The sequence below is a fragment of the Catharus ustulatus genome, chromosome Z (genome assembly GCF_009819885.2).
Source record: "Catharus ustulatus isolate bCatUst1 chromosome Z, bCatUst1.pri.v2, whole genome shotgun sequence".
NCBI lineage: Eukaryota > Metazoa > Chordata > Aves > Passeriformes > Turdidae > Catharus > Catharus ustulatus.
This window is the reverse complement of record NC_046262.2, coordinates 46,215,349-46,241,422: the sequence shown is the minus strand read 5'-3', so window position 1 is coordinate 46,241,422 and position 26,074 is coordinate 46,215,349. Positions and strand designations below refer to the sequence as shown.

General features: G+C 35.5%; 1 protein-coding gene across 8 annotated transcripts in view; it reads left to right on the top strand.

Moving 5' to 3' along the window:
- Positions 1 to 26,074, top strand: part of FAM172A (family with sequence similarity 172 member A) — a 298,225-nt gene that overhangs the window by 85,123 nt on the left and 187,028 nt on the right. The gene's annotated exons all lie outside the window — the stretch shown is intronic.

Sequence of the window (26,074 nt, the reverse complement as noted above, 5' to 3'; positions counted from 1 at the left end):
ATGTGCATGTGTGTGCCTGTGTATTGTGTGAGCTGTGAACCTGTGATGTTTTAATTTTTTAATCAATATTCTGTATGTTATTGTGCAATCATTTTATTTGTGATGGGAATACTTTTTTTTGTTTTATTGGAACTTTTATTCTAGTGGAACTGAGTTCTTGTCTTGCAGTAGAATAAAATTTAGTTCCATGTCATGTTGTGTTGAGAGTGCCATGTAGTTTAATATGGCAGATACTAGACAAGAGCCCTTAGAAGGTGATGCAATGCAGCAGAAGACACTACAGAATTTTTTTACAATTGGGGTTGTTTTCTTTTATATTTCATTAAGTTTGTACATATTATTGTTCAATGACACTGTAATCTAATGGTAACATGAGCTTTCATGATAGCAAGCAATCTTTTTTACTAGGCTTGTACTGAATTTATTGGAGGCACAGTCGTTTTCAGATTTGCACTAAATATTGATTCATTCTGGTTTACTTTTCAATATTTGACAATAGAAGGCATTCATTTTGGTTGACACTATTTTGTTACATCTGTTTGAGAGACAGTGGACAGTTTGTGTTATGTTTTTATTTTTGGAGCTTTGCAGGTGTAACTCCTCATGTGCACTCTGCTTCCTGTAGTAAACATTAGAAGAGCTTCTTTAAGAGCCATTGTTTCTATTGTATTTGCCAAGTTAAGCTAATGTTCTACTCTAAATACCAGTGTTGTCACTGTTACTGTTACATATTTTGCTTGATGATTAATTTTTGTGGTTGATGAATAATTTTTGCAGCTGTCTTTAAAGTATTCGGGATAAAAACCAGCACTTTTCTTTTTTCAATTAAACAAAGAAAGAAAGCATATAGAAACATAGGCCATTAAGTTATTTTTGGTTTGTCTTACTCAGTATCAAAGCACCATACTACACTTTGTGAAAGAAAGAAACCTAGCTTGTGAAAGTGAGGTGTATCTTTTTCTAACATAAAGGTTTATATTCATTTTAAATCAAGATTCAGAGACAGAACAGAAAGTACCTGCAGTACAGGTGTATGGTAGGTCCACTGTAGGACTTCTAGCACTGGCTCCAAAATGTTTCCCAAGAATCCCAAATAGCTATAGTTACTTCAGTTTTTGTACAATGCTTACGTGCTTGCATTTTTGTTCTTTCCTAGAGATGCTGCTGTCTTGAGTAACGTGACAGACCAACTGGGATATTAACCCTAATTTAACAGATAATTTTAAAGGGTTATTTCTAATAGAGAAGAGTTATAGTTTGTTTTGCTCTTTTCTTATTTTTATTTGTTTAGTGCAATAATTTGTTACAGTATGACAGAGAGCAGACCTCTGTTTTCTGTTTAGGTTGTTATACCTAAAACCAGTTTATTTATCTCTGCATTTTGAATGCTTCGTAAAAAAACAAGACAGGAAATAGTCCCAGTTGTAGGATGAGAAAATATTTTTACAGAAATGTGATCATTATGTAACATTGGTACATCAAACGTTTTGTTCTTATCTTTGAGCTTTCACTTAATATGGTTTATAAATTCGTAGTTCTCTTTAGTTCAGTAATTCCAGCTACTGTAAAAACCACTGTCCCTTTCTGTGCATCTTAAAGTTCTGGTAAGTGTACTACATGTTTAGGACACATATTATTTACAGTGATTTTTTTAATGCAAAATGGATTGTATTCAAGTGTGGATTATATTCAAGAGTGGATTGTATTCAGTTGTGTTAAATCAAATTCAGTTATGTCATTAAATGTGTTGCTGGTTTTTTGTATCCTATAATCCCTATACTGGGAATTGTTTGTGTATCTGGATAGATAAGGCAATATTTTATGGAAGTTGGACCCCACTGAAAGTATCTAGAATCATTTGGTTGTGACTAAAAAGAGAATACGTATAGGTGCATGCTGATACCATGTCAACTTCAGGTCCAGATCATATAAATTACATTTCTGAATGCAGGAAATTATGGTAGGCTGAGTGTTAGGATTCCATACCATAAAAATAATAGTAAAAATTGCATCCTTTTCTGTTTTTTCTGATGTTCAGTCTTCTACTTGATTTAGTCACTTCTGTCACTTACGAAATGAAAATAACTAGCCTTGATGATAAGTAGCCTGAATGAAAATTGTCCTAATCCCTCATGAAACATTATTTGAAGTAGGGAATTATTTTCCTAGGTCTTTCTCTGTTTCTGGTAAGGAGAGATCTCATTCTTGAATGAAATCAGCAGACCTTATCAAAGCATCAGTGCTGATGACAAGAGAGCATGGATTTTTATTTTAATGGAATTACGTGAAATTGAAGGGGCTGTATGTATGATTTGAAAATTCCCATGGTTTGTTGTGACTTTGCAACACATGCAGACATTGCATCCAGTTTAAAATAGTTGCTGAAGACTATGTTCTAATTAAAAAAATAAAACTTGAAAATTAAAAAAGTAGTGCTTGAATGTCCTTTGTGCAGGAACTAATTCAGAAATATCTACTTTTTAAAAACAAAAACCCCATTCAAGCAAAAAACCATGCTCTAAGAAGGCCAAAACTTTACTGCTTTTCTGTGTGCTTCTCACTTGGAAAAACGGAAAGCAGGGATGCAGTGACTGAGATTATCAGTGAACAGTGGATTGAGCAGGTTGATACTGAAAGTTCTAAAGAGGAAGTTAAGGGAAGAATAGAAACTGTTTCTCTCTGATGCAACACTTTTGAGGAAAAAAGAATTGAGAAACCCCACTTCTCAAGCATGTGTGGAGCAAGGGAGCAATGTACAGGGTTAAAATTTTGTATTTTAAACTTCTAGTATTTTGGGGCTGCTGCACTTTGTAAAGAAAAGATTCAAAGAGAAATATTCTGGTGAGAATTTAAGTAGCTAGAAATACGTTTTTCTTTTTATCTGTGCAAATCCTATAGGTAATGCTGCTCCTTCCATGTTTTATATCAAACCCTATTGTCTAAGTTCGATCTTTAGTGTAAGGGGTGCTGTGGATAGTTAACAAGGGTTTAGAAGAGGTAACATTATTGTGTTAATTTGAAAATTAAAACTTGGTAGTATAAAAGAGATGTTGAAATATGAACAAAGAGAACAAATAAGCAACTAGATAGAGAACAGATTGTTAGAAAAGAAGAAAGGAGAAAATCGTACACAATGTGAAAAATACATGTAAATGCATTAAAATGTGGTAGGACAAAAGCTATTTTTAGAAAACAAGTATGAAAAACAAAAATATGCTAGTAAGGTAGTAAGAATGTAACAAAAGCTAAATTAAAATAAATGCTTACTAAGAAAGACATTTAAAACAAAATAAACTGGCAATGTTTTGTATAGACAGTACAAAAATATTGCATAGATTTATTGTTTTGATAAAATAGAAATTTTCTATTGAAACTTTCTCTAGTTGGAAACACTGATTTTTGTCAGAAGCAGTTATCGGGTGCATGAGAGACTGAAGTCTCTCCCCTGGGAATGAGTGACTGTTCCATTTATAATGAGATTTCTACTCTGAAGATATTCCACTTTTTATTAAAAAGAAAATGTAAAGTATATAAATAAATAAATGTAGATTAAAAGAGTAATTTTAATCTGTCTCATCTATATTTTGCCTAAATGGCTTGTCCAGGTTGGTGCACTGATGCTCCTCTCAGATCACTTACTGTTTAGCCATGAGTTCAATAACTGAAATAGTGCCAGGAAAAGGTGATGAAAGAAGCAAATTCTTCAACTTTAGGATGAGGTAATATACTTGGGATGTCAAGAATTAAACATTTACAGTCCTGGTTTCATAGTGGTTGTTGAGGGACTCCCTTTGTTAGAGAAGGAGAGGCCGAAGTTGTTGTACTTAGGGAGGAGATTTGTTCATTGGGGAAACAGAAGCTCACCTTGCTTTTGTTGGACATTGTGAGCAGTTTGAGACTGCTGCTGTCTTTCATACCTCTGCTCTAGGGAATAAAGAGTTATCAGCTTACTGCGCGAGTACAGGGAAACAGCTGGATGTTTTCTAAGTCTTTGGAAATTCAGCACATTTGTTACCTAAGATAGCTGTGGTCTCAGGGATGCTAATAAAATTCAACCACAGCAACAGTCACTTATTCTTAAAAAAAAATAAATTGAAAACCATTGAATTGTTGCCTTATTTCAAATTCAGATATTAAGAGATCTTGAGTATTGATACTTGGCATATAGCTGGAAAGTAAGTTCTTCAAAGAACCTGGACAAGTTTTTCAGAAGAATATAGCAACACCTAAACATCTGACTTTTCATTAACAAAAAAAATCCAAAACTTTGAATGAGATGGGTATTAGCTGTGGAAATGTTTCTTTAATAACTGGTAGAACATGGTTTTCAGCTTCAGTTGTCTGTTGTGTTTATCTTACTCTTCATTTTTTTTTTACAATCTCTCTTCTCTTTGGTCAAAATATTGGATTTATTAATGTATATTAATGTCATTCATTTGTACAAAACTGTCAGGTTGGCAATATTTATTAAGAATCGGTGAGGGTTATTACTTCTGTCAGCATGCAGTAATATGTCATTAGTTTTGTAAGGCAGTTGAATGGAGCAAAAAAATATTTCAGTCTAACAGCAGTAAATTTTTCCACTATAAATTTTATGTGATTTAGTAGTCTCAATGGTTAGTAACTAGTATGGTAACACATACTATTTTACATTTTCTCTTTCTATTTCATAAAAATCAGTCAGTTTCAATAGTAGATATTTCTATATTGCTGCCCAGAAATTATATTATGTTTAAATTACACTAACAGAAATTCTTGCCAGAAAAAATTTTAATCTGACAATCTAAACATAGAATATCTTGTTAGATAAACATACTTTTTTTTTTTTGTCTTACAGTTTATACAAGCTTAGCATAGTATCAGTAATATGGGCAAGTGACACTTTCTGGGAAAAAAAAGCAGGTGACATTTCACTGCAATTATAGTTCTGCCACAGAATACTAATATTCATGTGTCTTTTATGTCTTCTATGTGTATTGTTGCAGAAGGATGTTAAAATACCTCATTTATTTATTAATGGTCAGTTACGTACCAGAGAAATCATAATCTTATTTGGGTTTGTCTAATATACTGCTGAACCATCTAGTTTCACTAAAATGGGCAATAATCTGCTATATTGTTTTATTTCAAATACTACTTTTCTGACTGGCATATCTACTTGGCTTATTGGATCTGTGAGACCATAGAACTAGCGTTGCTTGTGAAGTCCTTTTTAGCAGAGAAAACCTGTTTTAGAACTCCCGCTTTTGTGGTAATTATACTAAGAAAACTTAGAGGTTTTTTGGATGATGTTTTGAGATTTTTCTAGAAACATAAACACAAATGACAATGTATTACTAAATAATAAGTTCACATATAATTGGGTTTAAATCCACCATACTCTGGAAAGAAAATTTAAAAAGCAAGTATATTTAATTATTTCAAATCATTTTATGAGGTATTAATAATCTCTAAAAGGCTAATCACCAAGCAGATAGAAAGAAAATTTGCATAGTTGAAAGCAATCTTAATTGATCACATAATGCATAGTAATACATGGCAAACTGTATAGGAGTTAAAATATTAAGTCAGAAATTCAAGAAAAGGTTAAAAACTTAGACTAATACCAAACTGACAGGGTATATAAACCCACACCAGCCCCCATGCCAACAGAGGAAAACAATGAGATGACAGCTCTACTGTTTGGAGAGGGGTTGCTAACAACAGCTTATTCCTTTATGATTTCAAGTCTTGACAGAAGACAGGTCTGCTTGTTACATCATGGCAGATGTATCATTACCTTCTGGCCCTGTCATGACTGAACTGGAATGAAAAACCCCACTTGCAATTCTAAAAGTCTCTTTGGAATTTAGTGCATCCTTTCCGAGATACATTTGCCATTGTTCTATTAATTGTGTGTGTTACATTCCTACAGTTTTCTGTGCCACATGACTTGATAATATAGAGATATTTAGAGATTTGTCTTCTTTTATTCTACTCATTGTTGTATTTTAGACTCAGTAGCACCTTGTGTTACTTTACTCATATTTTGTCACTGACCTAAGAAAACCACTGTTCAAGATAAAAATACTTGTTTTAATGTGGCTTGAAAATATTTTATTCTCCATTCAAACTGTTTCAGCCATTTTTTAATTGGCTAAGTATTAGGTTAAGGACACAGAGTGAACATTTAAAATAGTCACTATCATTTTAAGAAAAAAGTTTAATGTGAGCTTAAATGGTCTTTTTCATCGTATGCATATTAGGAGTCTTCCTTTCCACACCACGACCCTTCCCCCCCATTCAACTTGTTGGATACCCAACAGTGACTCTGGAGACTTAAAAAAGAGTAAGAAGGGGTGTGGATTTTTGAAAGTATGTCAAAAGCCTTGGGGTTTGGGTATGATCAGAATTTCAATAGAGGTTGAGATGAGTTTAAATGCATAGAAAGGGAACATAAAAATCTTGTTTAATTTCTGTCATGTTGTTCTTTTTTTAGTCACTCTGATGTCTTTTTCAAATCTGCTTTTCTCTCAAGCTTTGTGGTACTATATTCAAGATCTGGGCTTTTTCCTCTTTGTATTTCGTTTTAACTGCTGATCTCTCTTCTGTGGTGCTTCTGCCTTTAATATCAGCTGAAGCAGTCTGAATTGCTGAATCAAAGCCATTTTGGGAGAGAGACAGTGTTTAAGATTGTGCAGGGTGAGATTCTCTGGGTAGAAGGTAACACTTCCTGCAGTTATAATCAATGCACTTGACACTTTCAAAGGCAAGAGAAGCCATGACTTGCTCAGGGGTTAAACTTTTTAAATAACTTCCCTTGGGAAAAATGCCATCAATAAAATGGAATAATTAGTTGAAGATTCTTGAGTAGCCTAGGTTTAAAAATAAAAGATTAGAGATAGGTCAGGTTTGCACTTCTACTGCATTTTCCCCCCGGTTTGTTTTTCAAACTATGAGCTTTTGTTTAAATGTGTGCAGTATTACTGAATCAATCTGCTTCAACAGTAATGTCATCTACTTAAGACAGTGCATTAATTTTGTGGTCTTATTGTCTGTGTAGTCTAGTAACTGTAAGAATGAAGATTAAATTCTGTATAAAAATATAACTTCAGATTTGCTAACTTTCTCATTTTCTACCCACAGATTTATTCTGCAAGTAGTCATTTTGGCTAACAAAAGATTTGCAACTTTGAACCTTAATAAATAAGCTTAAATTGTAATATACATTTAAAATTTAGGTCCCAATAGCATGGACATTTTGTATATATGATCATTAATTTCTATAGACAGGAAGAGGTTTATGCTGAAATTAAATTAATCTTGTTTTGCAATTATTGTGTTTGATAATTTCAGGTTTTAGGAGAAATTTATTGATGTTTTGATGATATTTTTTCATATAATCATGGTTATTGAAGCAACTATTTTGAAAGGCAAAGCCTGACTAAAAATAGTGCTTTAATATGTAGTGTAGTATATGACTACTGTACAAAATACAGTATAAATAATGCATGAATGGCTTTGGAATAAAAAGTTCTTGCCTTTCATTAATTATTTACTTAATTGAACTTTTTATTTTTCTTAAGGGAAATAAAATCACAGACAGTAACTGAGCAAGACTTTAGCAAGTACATAACCAATGTTTTTCAGAAATACAATGCTGTATTTTCTTATAAGTTGCATTGGAATGAGATCTGTAGTACTGGAATAGGTTATTTAGTAGATATTATTCTGCATACAGATTTGTTACAAAATGATAGCAAGAAAGTATAGACTAGTCTCAAGTCCAGTAAGGTATGAGTATTTCTGGGTGGTTTTGAGGATATGCCTGTGGCAAGCTGGCTGTGGAACTGTGACTTTTTAGTTGCTCCAAAATTGCAGTGAGGCTTTTTCTGTTTCTTTACAGATTTTCAATTTATTATTTATTATAAATTAATGATATGTGTGTCATTTGAAAGATGGATGGGTAAATACATACTAGTATGATTGTACTTGGAAATGCAGTAATTATTTGTGGTTGCAATTGTGTAGATGTAATCCATTGTTGTTTTGATTTAGAAAATTTGGAGCTGTGGAAGTTTGTCATAGCTTTGTGGTTATTTATCTGAGTACAGTACATACAAGTAACATCTGGTTTTAGCTGATTTGCTGAGGCGGATATATCTTTCGTTTCCTTGTGGGATCGTCCAGTAAAGCTGTGGTAGGGGCACCGGTACCTTCACAGGGTGGTACAATTTAGGATGGAAACTTTGCTAGGCTTTACTTTCATTTGTAATAAACTATGCAAGTGTGCTTGGCTGATCATGGAATAGAGATTTTCAAGTACCTTTGATATGGTGTTTCAGCAGCATTTTCTGTTCAGGTGATCTTGTAAATGATAGTTGGTGATTATTGATTTTTGAGAGTGTCAGCATGATAAACCAAATCATAGAATCATTAGAATTGAAGAGGACTTCTAAAATTATTGAGTCAAATTGTTTACCCAGCACTGCCTACTCTACCATATTCCTACATACCACATCTACACATCTTGTAAATGTCTTCAGGAATTGACACCACCACCATCCTCTGCAGCCTATGCCTGGGGTTGACAACCCTTTCTGTGAAGAAATTTTTTGCCATATCTAATCGAAACTGTTCTGGCATAACATGAGGCTGTATCGTCTCGTCTGATCACCTGTTACCTGGGAGAAGAGACATCCCCAGCTGGCTATGCCCTTCTTTCAGGAAGTTGTAGAGAGTGACAAGGTCTCCCCTGAGCCTTCTTTTCTCCAGGCTAAACGCTCCCAGCTCCCTCAGCTGCTCCTCATACGACTTGTGCCATGGACCCTTCACCAGCTGTGTTGTCCTTCCCTGGACATGCTCGAGTACACCAACCTTTTAAAAGCATAATTTTAAGAGGAATGATCTTTATTTATTAAGATTCCTCTCCTATAATGTGGGGTGATCTATTATTTGTTCATTGGTTGACATAGTAGTTTTAAGTGACTAGCTTCATTTTAATTTTTGAAAAAAATCAGTAGCCAGCACTTTTGTTCTCATTTAGGAAAACATTAGCTCAGGAATCAAAAAAAGTTATTTTAAAACATTTTTCAAAGAAATGAAGTCACTACCATTTAAAAATACTAAAATTCTCTTTTGACTTACTGTATGTACACATGGGTAACTATCATCTAGATAATCTTAATGCATTATAATGTGTAAATTATATTCTTTTTAATATACATCATAGAAAGAGTATTACACGTGTGTCATTTTAAGTATGGTTATATGTATGTGTTTAGTATTACACTAAATTGCCAATACTCTGTTGAGTTTTCACATGAATCAGTACTTAAAAGACTTAACAATTCAATGTTGAGATAAACATTTCCTTATTCATATAATGCATATTTAAATGAAATTATCAGTTTTTTATTGTGCATTGAGCTGAAAAATAATAACTTTAATGCATAGGAATTCAAATAAAGAATTTATATGCTTTCTGCTTAAGTACTTTAATACGGTTCTAATAATGCACATTGCTGCTTCAGGTAATAAGAAAATAGATATTACAAAGACTTTGTTATGCAAATCAGCACAGGATTGTAACCTTTTGAAAATACAAAGATCTTTGGAATTATATATGTCCCTTTTGATAAAAAACTTTTAAAAGTTTAATAATTCTGTTAAAACAAACTAAATCTGTGGGTGATTGTCTTCTTTTCCCTGAAATGAACAAATTATAGCATCAAAAAACCTGAGAGTGAGGTATGTAGTAGGTTGTTTACTGCTGCAGGCATTTTCTCTTCCTTCAGGATGTGCTTGTTTAGTTTCTCTCACTTTGTGCCTGTGGAACTCTATGGTGAAATTCAGACATGTTCTTCCCCTTCAAGGAATCTCTAGGGTGGTAAATAAGTTATACAAAATGAATAAGTAGTGTTGCTTTTTTTATTTTTACCCTTCCCAGGCAATTAGTTTCCCTCTTGAGAAGAGTTAAGTTTCACAGAACATATTTATTAAGAAAAGTGTGCTTTTGCACAGAGTTAAACAGAAAAATTAGACATAATAGAATGAAATGTGTTATTAAGATAATTGAATTACAGTAATTTCACGATTATAAGCCACACCATTTTGTCTAAAATTTTGGTCCAAACCCAAAGTGTGGCTTATAATCAGGTGTGGCTTATATATGGACAAAGAATGAGAAGTTACTGTTACAGTTTGGAGGACAGGTGTCTGCTAAGAAAGGCAGAGCTTCTCTTTGAAATGGAAAATGTAGCCCCCCCCCCCCCCCCCAAATTATTATAATTTTGAAATCAAGGGGCTTTCAGGCAAAAATATGGGAATTAGGAATAACAGTTCTTTTCTAGGGAAATTAAAATAGAAATACAGTACTGCAAAGAAACAAACTCCAAACCCTGACAAAGTCAGAGTACAACCTGACACCCTGTCAGGCAGGGTGTTGGTAGCAGTCCCATTAAATGGTGGTTGCAGTCATCCTGAAGTGACAGATGTGGTTTAGTTGAAACAGTGGTCCTGTAGAAGGTGCAGTTTCCCTCCGGAGGTCCAGTGGTGATGTGGAGAAATCCCGTTTCGCTCTGGAGTCCAGTGAAGAAAGGGCTACCTTAGTGTCCCAAAACCTCTGTTTTTATCTTGGTGAGAAATGTTGGGTTCTTCCCCCTGTCTGGAGCAACTTCCAATGGGATGCAGTAATTTTATCAGTGGGACTCAATGGGCCATTGGCAGAAAATGAGTCCCTGAAGGAAGGATGGGTTGTGAAAAGATAAAGGACAATGCCCTGCCTGGTTTCCATTGATGACCCATTAGCAGAATATTTCCCACAGAGATAAGGATCACTGCCCCCACCCTCAACAGATGGTGATAGAATAGATACCTTTTATCACACTCTGTATTGTAATGTGTGGCTTTTAATCAGTTGCAGCTTATATATGGACATAGAACGAAAAGTTACTGACACCTGGAAGTGCAGCTTATAATCGTGAAATTACTGTACTCAGTTTTCAGTGATTCCTTTAGAGAAAAAAATGGTATGGTAAAAATCCTTTATATGTTAATTAACCTTTTTAAACGTAGAATTTATTAACATGTCAAGATATAGGAGATTTTTATAGGTTTTGTTTGTTGTTTTATTTTAAATTCTGGGTTTGTAAATTTAGTTTCCTTTCATCTCAGTAACATTCAAGGAGTAAACCTGTTTTGAGGCTATTCAGCTGGATTATTATTTTTGGGGAAGATCAACTGTACCATCTTGTGTATTCAGAACCACTTGCTCTAGCATATTGCAGTATGATCCTCTTAGGAGAAGGAGAGATTGGCATAGATAGTTTAACCTACTATATTGTGTGCTATATTACAGCCTACATCTTTGTCATGCCAAAGGCAGTGAGACTTCAGTTTGCTTTGGAGGGTAGAACAGAAAATGAAGGCTTGGGTGTAAATATATGCTGATATATGATTTTTTCCTTTTTTTTTTCTTTTTGGTAGTTGTTGATTTTAATTATCCTTTTAGCTGTGAAAGACCGAGTTGCACTTAACAGCGCAGTGGTTTTATACTATTGCTTACTTCTATTTAGTTAAAAGAATCCTAAAAAGTGATTTAATAAAATTAAAATTTTATCATTAGAAATAAATATTACCCACTGCCATTTTAAGCTTTCCTTAAGAGTAGATGTTCTTAGCTAGTAAGTATTATTTTTTCTAAAAATCATCTGAAAAATATTCATGGTGCTTCAGTGCACAGGTGATTGAGTTTCTGCAGACCCTCAATAGCTGAACCTCTGTTTTGAATCCCAACTCATCCTCCAGTGTTGAGAGTAATGTGATTGAGTCTTCTGGAATGAGTTCCTGAGTGCTAATAACAGGAGGCTTTTCCATGAAGTGCAGAAGCTACTCATGTGGAATATGCACCTTCCACATCACGTGTGGTTGAGATCAGATACAGGATTTTCAAGACTTGATTACCCTGGTTCTTGAACAGTGATATTCATACTGAATTTAGGATTGTCTCCTAATATTCAACTGATATTAGCTGATGATAAAAATAAGTGATTCTGAGATTCCATTTTAATGCTACAATGTTATTATTGTCAAATACTGAAAACAGTTATTACTACAATTGATTAAAATAACATTTATTAATTAATGTCTCACACTGAATCAAACAATTATGGTCTTTGATTATGTAAGTGTTAGAAGGATGTAATCAATTTGATCTGTTTTGTTAATGTTGGCATTTTTAGTTTTATTCATTCTACTTACATCCATCATGTTAGTCCAGTGTTTCTTATTGCTTTGTTTTGAAACCTTTCTTAAAATATCACAATCCAGATGTTTTTGATTCAGATTAACCCCCCATCTAATACTGTATGTGCACCTTGTCTATATATCAACATATCTTGTGAGATTTTTGGTACATTTAACTTATTTTTCTAAAAGTTGTTTCATGCAGGTATGAAACATTTCAGGACAGGAGAGTAGTGGTAGTTTTAAATGAAAAGTAAGTAGACCTGATGGAGTTGTTCAGATACCTTCCTTTTCGATAAAAAAGAAATGCTTTAATGCTTTTCTGGTGGAAATGAAGGTCTTTCTTCTAGCCTAATTTTTAGAAAAAAATTTGGGAGCTATTGTTTAGGATTTGACAAGGACTCCAGTAGAAAATCATCTATAAATATCAAAGTCAATCAAAATAAATATTTGCTTCTTTGACTTCTTACCAATTCCATGTTATTAATATTTTGAAAATGCTACTCATTTCTCTCTCAAGTCCTTCTGTTTCCCTTTGAGAACTTATTTTAAAATGTAATCAACACTATTTTTTGCTTTACTTGCTAATGGTAAGGGTTTTATGGTGTGATCATTTTACATTTGCAGGCAGGCAAGTACTTCTTCTGTAGCAACTTTTTTCTTCTAAATTACATTTTTTCAGTTTAAAAGCATTGCTTTCTCAAGTGCCTCTACCTGCGTATATGTATGCAGGTATATACATGTGTATGTAGAGAAAGGTACAGTGCACTGTAATTATCTAGTTAGTTGTAACTTCTCCATTTTATAAATTATAATATTAGATGTGGAACATTCAAGAAAAATAATAATTTCTACTTCTTTTGGTTTTGGAAGCTGCATGTGACTTTTGTGTTTTCGGAAATGGTGATTGTATTTTAAAGTGCTGGAAATGTACTGTTTCATGTAACTGTTTTTCTTTGAGCCCAATAATATGTAATATGTTGTAAAGGAGGTGTATTGACTATTTCTCAGCGCTGATACTGTTTCAAATGTCAAACAGTTTAATTTACTTTGTGATTTAATTTGATATAGCTGTTGTATGTTGTGTTTTATCCTCTGGACGTTCTTATTTAGTAACTTCTAAGTAGCAAACTCATAGAACTTGTAGAAATAGATAATAATTCCATAAAACCTAAAGATTCTTAGGAATGACAGTTGACAATCTATAAAGTCTTAATAGAAACTGAACAAATATTTTGGCTGTACCTTGTCCTCACTTAAATGAAGTCTGTCTCCTTCTATGTAATAGTACTGGATCAGTATCAAAATTATGATATATTTACTCTGGTAGCATTCAGAATGTGTTTGTTGAGCTACTATTCATAAGTCTGGGGTTTTCAATGCAGTATGACCACAGGAAAAAAAAAAAAGAAAATTTAAAGACAAAGTAGCACTTACCAATTTTACAAGTGTCTTGGTAGTCACAAGACATTTATGCTAATAGTCACATTGAAATGTATTTCCTTTAGTTTTTTGGTAGGAAGCTGATGTTGAGGCACATCTATATACGCTGGTTTTAGCTGTAGACCTATTTTAAATTCTATTTTAATCAAACCTTTTGCTTGTAGAAAGTGTCCAGATATCAAACCTGGGGAGTGTATCTCTGCAAACTGGTGCATGCATGCAGGGATGGTGAGAGCTCTTTCTGGAGAAATTAAACTAGTATTGCATGCTGCTCTTTCTGGTAGTATTAAAATCCAGTTCTGCAACACAGAAGTTTTTCTTGCTGTTTTTAATTTTTTGAACTGACAAGACAAGAGTTCAAGCCTTCAAGGAAAGAATAAAAAGGAGATTCCACTAGATTGACTGTAAAGTGTAGAAAATATGTTTATATGGTGGTTTGGTTTGATTGTTTTAAAGTTTTGAAGTGGATTTGTTGCTTCTTTGCTCTTTCCTCTATCATGTCTCACAATAATTGTGAACCATTTAGAAATTGTATGCCTCTAGGTATCATAAATGCATGGAAACTGATTAGGATTCTGTGACAGACTTCACATCAGTCCTCATGTACATTTTGTATGTACTGTGGGGTTGTTTAAAAATAACTCCCTCCTATATATGTCAAATGTATTTTGTTTTGAAAATTAGATTTAAAAGTAATACCAAATGTAATAAGGTAATGAATGTCCAGGTAACAAAAGAAAGTACTCAGAATTATAAAGAATAATATGTAATCAGACCTTGCATCTGTTTCAACATGTTCTGACATACTGTTTTGTGTGTAAGCCTTTACTGACGTTTTTACATAAATAGGTGTTTTTTGAGCTTCCTGACTAGTTTTGTATACAGTAAAATAGTTATGTGTTTACTTTGAATGATGCAGCCTACTTTTCTGTGGAGCAGGGAAGATCATTATCTTTGTAGAGTAATTAGTATAGTGTTTATCCACAATCTGTGCTGCTAATTAAATAGTATTAATATTACTTATTTTACTTAGACTATTTTGTTTCAATGTTACTTCAGTCTGCGGTACTACTGACTGTTCTTATGAAATTGATTATGCGATAGCAGTAGATTTTCAAACACTTCTCATTTAAGGCCTTTTCTCAGCCATTTTTTTAACTGCTTATAAATCTTTGCTTTCAGTAGAGCATGTTATTTGTCTGGGAAGCATCTCAGTGCTTCTGTTTAAAAATTGTGTATGTTTGTTTATAGACATTTGTGAATGTCTATAAAGCCAGCATTTTGAATTGAGAATGAAGTTGGGCCATCACTGCTCTTGCCAGAAAGTGGAGGTGTAGTGTCTCTTACTTTTGTTTTTGGATATTCTAATAGTTTAGGAGTAAGTCCCTCAACTTTCTGCCATCCATTGCCTCTAGCCAGTTTCCTGACCTTTGTTTTGTGTTCAGATATTTACATCCAAATGTACTATCTTCACTAATACTCGTTTCCTCTTCTTGTGAGTTGTGTTGAATAGCTTCATTCTAACTTGTATTCCTTGGTGCATAGGGGCACACTGATCACACAGCAGTATGATCTCTGTATTTCTCATTTACACGTCCAGACATGAACTTAAGAAGTGAAAACCTTCATCTGCATTACAAGCACTTACTTCATCGTGTCTTTGTACATTTCAGCTGCTAAAGTATAAGACATGCCTACTGAAAATCCATGTATTTCCAAAAGTTTTAAGTTGGCCAAATATAAGTAGTATCTTATGGGAATGGGAGGCCAGTCCAGTCAGAATTTAAGCTCCTTATTAAAAAGCACGGGTACCATAAAGTGTTTCATAGCAAAATTCACTAGATTTTTGTGAACAGACAAACTGAACTGTTTTGTTGTGACTTTGTCTTGAATATAGATTAAATATTTACTGTAAGATTTTCAACAGAGTTCATCCTGAGGCAAAACCAGCTGTGAAATCTAGCTTAAGTTTGGTAATATTCTGAGTAAGTCAGAAGAAAGTAACTAGCATTTTGTGGGCTTTAAGGATGGGCAGATTAATTTATTTGCAGCCGTCATTCACTGCAGTACAAGGGTTCCTTAATCATCAAATTTGGAGACCAGCATCAAGAAATTCTACTTTTAACTGTAAAGTTCTGAGTGAGGTTCTTGCTGTTTTGTTTTTTGATCAGAAACTTGTGTTAATTTGTGAGTAACACAGTTGAGCTACTTTTATTTTCTGTTGTCCAGGTGTATTTGCTTACTTTTCTTCCCCATGTATGCATATATCTTGATGTTCTGTACACTGAGAATTGCTGAAACACCCACAGGTCTGAGGATAGAAACTAAGCATTAAAATGTGACATTAGAAATTGTGAGACAAAGTGTTCGGGTTCAGTTTGGACTCACAACTCCTAGATGGTTCCAGAATTTTATCTTGAAATAGTTCAGTGCTGATCTATTTAATCATTATTCCCAAAAGAGAATGTCTCTTGTTTGAGGGACTATTAAAGCTATTACATTAAGTAACTATGGTGTGTTAATGTCAGGGCAGTACATGCCTCTGGACCTCTCAAGTACAATGGGATTTACAAACTATCAACTATCATAGACTGAGTGCTGTATGAATACTTGCGGGAGGGATGGTAAGGACATTGCAGACAGCTTTGTGTATCCTTATTGGTATCGTAGGATATAAAGAGACATAAAGAATCAGGTTGTCAGTGAAGCTGCTTCTCCAGAGGTAAAAGTCAGGTTGCTCAAATATAGGACAAGTTTAAAAACTTGGAAGTCGAAGGGTATGTTTTTCAATCATTAGGAAATGTATGAATGGACATGGCTGTTATCCCTTGCATGTGAGGAAAATACAGAACCCCATTTTGTTTGTGATAGCAATATAAAAGTAGAAGTAAGAGATGATAATGGAAACACCAGAGCCTAGGGAAAAATCACTGGAGGAGGCCACGAAATCCTTACATTTCAAGGAGAATTTAATGCAGCCTGTCCAGATGCAGAGTTAAAAGCAATGCTCTTCTTACCAGTGCAGACAGAAAGAACATTAAGAAGTGCAATCCTTGATTGACCATTCACCACTGAAAACTCTGCTCTCTTCTTAGATGACTTTGATGGTTGCTGCCAATTGCTAGCATTGTTTTTGTTGGAAGGAACAGGAAGAAAGACAGAGCTCTGGAGGAAGAAAAAGGGAATTGAGCAGGGCTGTGTCCAGTAGGCTGAGTGACATGAACAGACCCTTCAGACACCTGCAGACCCAGCAAGGAATTGTATTTAGAAGCCTTTGCAGTACATGGTACTATTTTTTATAGATGACATCCAGGCTGTAGACCTGCCTTCACCCAGCAACCATGGGCCCCTGGGACTACCTGGACCCGGGAGGGGCAGTGCTGTGGGCCCCCTGACCCACCTTCACCTGGCAGCCATGGGCCCTCAGGCCCACCTCCACCCGGCAGAGGTGGTGCCGCGGGGGCCCACCTCCAGCCGGCTGCTACGGCGCTGCCGGCTCCCCCCACGGCTCACAGTTCACACTTCCGGGTAGGCAAATTTCACAACTATGTCCATCAGATAAGGCGCACTGGACTATAAGGCGCACTTCCAGGTTCGAGGGAAAATTTTCATCAAAAGGGTGCCCCTTATAATCGTGAAATTACTGTAATGTCTTATTTTTGAAAGATCTGCTTCTCCAGGGAAATAAATAGACTATGGTGGTGTTACATATTTAAGCAAACTGAAGATCAACTGTAAAAAGTGAACAATGCAAAGTAAGAGTCTAGTTCTGTTTTATTTCATATCCAGCTACAAACTATTTACTTTATGAAGTAGTATGGTATGCATTTTTAATGCTTAGTTTTGCATTGCAGTTCAACCTGCACCATTTTAAGTTAATCCCTGAAAATTCCTAGTATTTCTTTGTGAATGATAGATACTAATAATAACTAATAAAACAGTTCTGAGTAACGTTTATAGAATTAAGAGGGTTTTTGTTTTCCTTAGGCTCAAAGAACTTATCATTTACAATGGTTTTGCATTCACATTATTGAAAAATATTTTAAGTAATTCGGGGATAGTTTTTCAGAAAGGAGTTACTGAAAAAAATTAGTAAGATAGTGTGATTAGGGCAAGACAAAACCCCAAACAAATAAATGAACACATTTCATGGCCATTTTATTGACTCCGTTTTGAAAGTTAAGAGCCTTAATCTTTTATAGTTATGAATAGTGAGAAAATGAAACATGCTGACCTAATTTCTTCTGTATGCAAGGTTCATTGCAATATGACTGGAGCTTGCACTCTTTATGTTTTACCCATGACTTTATGTCATGAGTGATTACAAACCAGGAGTGCACAAATGGAACTTGTACATATTCTTGTAAATGAGTAATGCACCAGTTCTGCACAATATGTGCATTATTTTCATTTCCATTTATTCAGAGTTTGATTTAACTCTTTGACTTGTGACCTCCTGTATCATGCATCAGAGATAGAAAAACACCTTCAAATAACTTTGTTATGAAATTTGTGTATATATGGTGGATACTAATACCAAATATTGCAAGTTTTGATGAAATTTTTTTGACTGTTGAAAGTCCATAGCCCTGATGTGTGAGGACATGCAAACTTCTACTTTCCTTGGGTTTCTTGAAACACTGGGAGAATATACAGTAATTTCACGATTACAAGCTGCACTGACTATAAGCCACATCTCTGGGTGTTGGCAAATATTTCATTCTTTGTCCATACACAAGCCACACCCAATTATAAACCGCTCTGTCATTTGCAGGGAGGACCCATGTGCAACAAAGTTGCCAAATAGTAACAGAATTGCGGCATGGCGGGGTTTACTGGCTCAACTTGGGCTGTGAGGGTTCGACCCACTCGGGGCTGCCGACGGGGCCAGGTGGCCCAGTTCAGCGCTGCCGCTCGGCGAGGCCGCTCAGGGCTGGCTGCCGCTGCGCTCGGTCACCCCGACCCGGCGCTGCACCGCGGTGGCAGGCAGGGATGGAGCCCGCCACCCATGGTGGCGGTGGCAGCAGGCAGGGATGTAGCCTGCCGGCACCCACGGCGGCAGCAGCAGGAGGGGAAGGAGCTCCCCCACTCCCGCGGCAGCGGCAGGCGGGGACGGGAGCCCCCCGCCTTCCCCCGAGCCGCAGGGATGGCAACACGGAGCCCCTGCCTCCCCCTGGGCCACGGGGATGTCAGAACGGAGCCCCTGCCTCTCCCTGGGCCACAGGGATGGCAGCACGGAGCCCCTGCGTCCCCCCAGGCTGCGGGGACGGCAGCACGGAGCCCCTGCCTCCCCCCAGGCCGCGGGGACGGCAGCATGGAGCCCCTGCCTCCCCCCAGGCCGCGGGGATGGCAGCACGGGGCCTCCGTCTCTCCCCCGGGCTGGGCTGCCTGAAGGAGGGAGCTCCCCGCCTCTCCCCGCCCGTGCTGCCTGCAGGGAGCCAACTCCACCCGTGGTGCAACAGGGTAACCAATATGTAACAATCACACAATGCTGGGTTTTACTACCGGGTGCTTCACTCAGCACCTCGGTTTCCACTTCCGGGGTTGGAAATGTCAGAAAATTATTCACATATTAGCCGCTCCTGAGTGTAAACCGCATTTCCGGTGTGGGAGCAAAATTTTAGTCAAAACGGTGCGGCTTGTAATCGTGAAATTACTGTACTCCTTCCTGAAAAGAACGTCTGACCATGCAACCATGCAGAAACCTTCTTACCGTATGCTTTTCTAGCATGTCACTTGTTTAAGGCGTTGTTTGCCACTGCATAGGCAGAAATCTTAGAAAGAGGAACAAATTTGCAGCAATTAAATTTCTATGGGCATTTTTCTCATTTGTTTAGTCAGAATTTGGTATTTCTGTTAGTTTGTGGTCAATGAACTATTTAGAGAAAAAAGAGATTTTTCTTTTACCCGTTTGAGTTATAAAGTGTTTGTTATGAATTTTAGATTGAAAGGTTAAGAAATCTAATTTCAGTTTCTATGAGAAATGTTTCCACACAATGTCGGCAGTCTGATATGTAGTATCTCTTGTGTTTGGTTTACAAATGTTTTAACGTAGTTCACCTTCCAAGTTGGTTAAAAGCCTGTTCATGTACCATGAGTTTCAGTGCCCTTTTCTTAATGCAAGGCAGAGATTGAAGGATAAAAATCACCAGTGAGGAATAGTGTTGAACGAAAACCTATAAGTATGGAAATAAGTCATTGTTCACAAGTATGTGTTGTAGTCATTGCTTTCAAGGATATATGGATCTGGAGATGCAGTTCTCTCAGGTGAATGTAAATTTTTTTTTTTTCCCCTTGTTATGCATGAGGACCTGGTGATGTGTTCACAAGTGGCACTAACCTACATGATCCTACCTTCCTTTAAGTGAAGGGCTGAAGCTGTTACTGGAATTGCAGCTCCTGATAAATCATGTTGCCAGACAGTGTTTAGTCTCTCTCATATTTTTGCAAGTATCTCCTTAATATTTTTAGATCCTAAACACCTGTGTCTGTAGGTTATTAAACTTTTGGTTACAGTTTGTATTCAATTTATTCCTGCAGAGTTATTATTAACCATGGTATTTGTGCTAAGGTGTATGATACGTGTTGCTTTGTCCTCTAGTTTATATGAACATTTTACTAAAAATTATTAATTCTTTCTTGAAGTTAAAATATAGAGGCAAAGTAAGTTAAGCAATTTGTTTAACACTGTAGAAGTATCAAAGTCAAAAGTAGATTTCAAATAATTTTGCTCTGTTTAGGTTACTTAAACCGAAGCTCCCCCTCTAAATGCTGGAATTTTATGTTTGCAAAATGTCACTGGTTTTAACTTGCCTGTTGTACAGAGATGAAGATTCAACCTAAGTGATAGACAAAGCTGCTTTAGCTGTGATTTTATCAGAAACTTATTCCCTGGATATTAGAGTTTATCTCCTAGATTAGCCTCTGTCTCCTTGTGCTATAGATTTATGGGTTAATAGAGACTCTAATCTAATTGTATTATTTTATATAACTGAATTATAAATTTCTTAATTTATAATGTTCTACGACTGTTCCTATGATTTGTAATTACCTTTTGGAATTTTTTTAAACCCAGGCTAGTCACATTGAAAGGTCTTGCCCACAAGGTCAAATGCAGACATTCAGTTTTATTTAGAAATAAGCTTTACTAAACTTTTGTGTTCAACTGAGAAATGACATTTTTGTGTGGGATTAACCTTCTCTCTCAGAACTGTCACCGTCCCTGTAGCCCGGGACTGTTCACTGCTGTGGCACTCCTGATTTTCCCTTGAGTAGGGTAGGTTGAGTTGTTCTTCTGTTGATCATTTTGTCTGGAGGCCTTTCCCACTCTCCTCAATTTTGTTTTACCACTGAATGGGACTGTGGTAATGCTTGGGCCTTGTTACTTTCTCATTGTCTTTCTGACAAACAGATAGAAATGTCAGTCATAGAGAACAGCCCCAAACTGTGACCTCTGTAACATTCCCCTTCAGCTGATTGACGTTCAGGCAGCTGCTGAGAGAAATCCCCACCATTCAGAGGTTGGTGTACTTGCTGAATGAGTTCCCCAGTGTCAATCGTGTTAGCCCAGTTGCCACGTTCTGGGAATGGTGGCCTTTAAATGCTAGATTAAAGATTCTGCACCTGCCAATGATGCGGTGCTTCCCCTTCCTTCCACATCCATGTCACCTTGAATACTTCCAGGGCTTTGCAGTCCAATTACAAAGGCAGTTTTTGTCCCATTAGCTTTCCCAAAATGCTTTATATCACTATTCTTTTTGCATATATTATTTTCAGGGTGGGATGTTTGTTTGTTTGCGTTATAAACCCAATTAAGCTCGAGTGTGCTAAGTTGAGTTTTCTTTGCAAATGTTAGCTTTTGACATTTCTCTTAGAAAATTAAACAACAGCATCACATTTTTATTAAAATAAATATGGATTATTTCTCTCAGTGCAAATGTGCCAGGAAAAAATTAAGCAGAAAACGTCCTAGTAGTAAGAAGGATGAAGAAGGGTGTAGCGTTGCTCAAATTCTTACTGTATCAAAATTATTTTCTTGCAGTTTGAAGAATTATAAACCTTATCAGGAGAGGGTTAATAATATTATCATTTGTTATCATTATTTATTAATAATAACAGTATTAATATTATTATGATTGTTGATGTTATATTAATCTTGATCTTATATTAGTGCTTTAAAACTTTGTGTTGAACACCTGTCTTTATTTACATTTTCACTTTTCTGATGTAGAATTTATAGAAGTAACTAATGGACCCTGCCTTTTTTGCATCTTTCCCCTTGGAGCCTGTAGTTAGAACAAAGCATTCAATGCTAAGAAAAAACCTGAGAGGGAACTTTGAAAATTCTCCTCAAAACTGGTAGTGTGTCAGGAACACTTCCCTTAATTTGCTTTTATGCACTAGTTATGGGGGTTTCAGTGTGGCTGACCTGAATATGGGCATGGCAGTGATGCTTCATCATAAATGTAGGTGATTGTATATCTGGCCCAAGGATTTTCTTATTTTGTATACCGATCATGTTTCCAATCACTGTAAAATGACATAGTATGTCAGTTCTTTGCACAAAATTATAATATTGTGCTTCTACATTTTCACCATGAAGTGTTAAGTGTTCTTTCTTTTAAAATCTAATAATTGTTGTTGAGGTGGAAATTTATATGTAATTATTTGCCAAATATTAGCACACCTCTGCTATTCAACTGCTTGCATACCTATCTATATTTAAGCTAAATAAATGAGTTTTTAGAATATTCATCCTGTCAACAAGTGAAAGAACAAACTTCTAACTCAGCTGTGTTTCAAGAGAAAGGCTGGTAGTAGATTTTTTTAGCAGAATGGGGGACTTTGGGGTTCTTTTACCTAGCACTGCAAACATTTTTGACATGTCTTCAGCAAATGTTGGAATGGCTACCTTTGTTTTTCACTTGTGTTTAATATATTTATTTAAAAAGTGGTTTATTATAGCATTCTGCACAAGATAAATTTTATTTCAGTGTATTATCTAGGATTTTCATGGCTAAAGAATGGCAGGCTGGACTTCAGAGGATAGATGTTAATCCCTCTGAAGTCTCCAGAAATGACTTGTTATTAAATGGAAAAAAAGGACATATATCCATTCTTTTACATGACTTCTGATTTTGCGTGTGATGTTCCTGGGTTTATGAGGAGTAGTCTTTAGATAGTCTTTCTGATTGCCAATTAGTATTTTGAGAAACAAATATAATGAAAATATTAGAAAATGGGGAGAGCCTTTATTATGTCCCAGAAAATGCAGATTTCATTCAGGTGAATAAAACTTTTCTTTTATTAGAAAAGCTTTCAAGAATTAAAAAAAAAAAAAATTACAGCAAGTCAGATTGAAAATTTTCAATTTAAAATTGAAATCATTAAAGCCTGATAGTTTTTCAGGTGGCAGGTTGAGAAGTATGTGATGCTGATAGAGATACAGGTACAGATATATATGTGATCACAGAGATATATATTTGATCAACTAAAAGGTTGCTCTGAAAAGAATAGCTTCTTAGAAAGTCCTAACTTCTTTTGAAAAAACCAATGACATTGAGAGGCTGTGTCTTGACTGCCTCAACAATTGTTGAATCAGGTATAATCAAGTGGGTATTGGTCATGTAAAATGAGATACAACTTTCTGACTAACCCATTTTTCTCACTGTCACTGCCAAAGTGATTCTTCCAGCAATACTGGACCATGGTTTATCAAATTCCATTCTTTAACAGCTGGCTTGGAGTCACTTTATTGTTTTGTGGGGTTTTTTTAATATGATTTATATTTAGTAACTAAAATTAATTCTAGAAGGATGTGTAGATTCTGTATGTGAAATGGAATGGAGTTAGGTTTGCATGTTACTGCTTTCAGCAGAGCCAAAACAACTGAAAAGTTCAGTCAAATTTCGCAGAAATGCTGGAAAGTCAGACAAAACTGTGTACACAGTGCTGCCATTTGCATCTGGCTGAGGTTCAAAGCAGAGACTCATCTTTTACATTCATCGTTTTCCCTTTTTAGCACTATGTATAGCAGTCAAGCATTTTGCTTTTAAAATAGTGGTCTTACAGCTTTAGCAAAATTCAGAAAGAATTTATTTTCACATTTTCAATTTCTTATGGCTCTAACCTAAATCATAAAAATATGCATGCTGGTTGGTTGTCTTTTTTTTTTTCCAATCTTTATATTTTCCTTCCCATAAAGTTCTTTGTTTTCTTTTTGAGCGTATTTCTAATAATTAAAAAAGATTGAATTTTTAAAAATTCATTTAGAAAGAAGATACATTTGCAGTCCCTAAAAATACGTAGCAATATTTTTTAGAGCAGATAACTTACAATAGTTTGGACTATATTTTAACTATCACTCTTGCAAGTCTGTAACCAGACTAAAGGAATTATTGAAATCAAATGTACAGTATCACTTTAAGTTCCTTTGGTACAGGGCTTTGTCATTCAGTTTTTGTGTTTTGCATAGAGGGCAAACTAGATCAGCAGTTGCCATCCTTTGCATTTCGCTAACTTGGTGATGTATGCTTCTATAGCTTAAAAAATTAGTGCAAAAATTGCTACTCTATTCTGGTCCTGGACATCAACTACTGATTTTACAGCCAGTTTACTGTGCAAAAATGGTTGATGTCATGGATACAGAAATTCTGAACAGTAGAATGTGTCTGCCTAAAGCCAGAATTTAGTTGAGCTGATCTGTGGAAATCTACAAACCTCAAACCAAATATTGTTAGAGAAATGCTGTAATCAGCAGCCATTTTAATGGAAAAATACTGCTCACTATGAATGAAGTAAGTTATGTTTTGTTTAAAGTCTGCATAAACAAAGACTAGTAAATGTATTGGATGATTACGAGCTTCATTCTTCAGGCTTAAAAAGTCTGTTTTCCTTTTCTGTAGCTATTTATAATAAATTCCAAATTGAATTTAAAGAATAGTTTGATGCAGCTTGTGTAAGAAAATGAAAAGCTCGAATCTACCAGTTTTGTAGGAGTTTGGGTAAGGCATGTAGCAGAAGTGAGGGAGAGCCCAAAACCAAGGACTGAAATTCTTCTATTCCTCCTCTCTCTTCTATTCCTTTTATTAACTGGATTTTTAGTTAGATAATAAAAAATAATATTGGTTGTATGTAAAAATATCTTGACTTGGAGATGTTGTAGATGAGAAAGGCAAAAAGAGGTATGTGCTAGTGATTTTGAAAATTATTATGGAAATCCTAGGAGAAAACTACCTGCATAAACTTTGCATTAAGGACAATTTTCAACCGTTTTTAAAAGACTTGACAGAGCAAGAATGTTGGCAAAACATTCATACCTTGATGGCCATGGATTCTCTTAATGCTCTCACTTTTGGGCAGAAGGAGTGGATACAAGTTCAAGAAAGACAGAACCATAGCTTGTTTCAGCATGTAAGCTTGACTTTTAACTGATTAGCCACAATGTGTTCAGAATTGTGTATGTTTGGTAATGGTGGAGGCACCATGACTGGAGGGATTTAAAAGGTGTGGATGTGGCACTCTGGGATATGATTTAGCAGTGGGTTTGGCAGCACTGGGTTAAAAGGTGGACTCAGTAATCTTAGGGGTCTTTTCCCACCTAAATGATTCTATGGTTCAGTAAATATAGTTAAAAGTCAAGTCTTTACAATATTTTTAGGAAAACCTGTTAATAGGAAGATGTAACTATAGCCAATAGGAATAATTATGCCTTTTCTCATGTAATTTGGTAAGCAATAAATGGATGAAAGAGATCTGCTGGATGTTATTTGGAAATTCTGTTGTGAAGGATAAGAAAGAAACTGAGGAAATGAGAAACTTAGAGGAAAAAAATAATGTTGTTATCAGTGTGTATTTTAATACCAGATCATGGGTCTGGTCCCAGCTTTGTCCATTACATAAGACGCACCAGACTATAAACCACACTTCCAGGTTTGGACCAAAATTTTAGTCAAAAGGGTGTGTCTTATAGTCATGAAATTACTGTACATTGTTCCTGCATCTTACAGTCTGGCTTTAGGGATTATTTGTGTAACACCTCTTAACCTTCTTACAGTTTCTGTGTGTGATGGTCATTTTTTGGTTCTATTGCAACATTTTTATGATCTATGTTACTTACTTTCCTTTATATCTTTGTATTAAGTGAAACTATAAGTCTGGGCATTTCTTGGGAAATTTAGTTTGTAGAGAAATGAAAGATAAAGCACTGGAGCTTGAACAGTGGTCTACTCATTTATAAAACGGTACATTTATTTCAGCATTTTTGTATTTGCTGTCTGTATTGGAGAAGTAACAGGTTTTGTGTTCAGAATTGGTGAAGAACCACAACCACAGGACACCTGTGTATCTAAGAAGAGCAGATTGAACTTTTCTGTAGAAATACATTCAAAATGGTTGATGGCCTTTT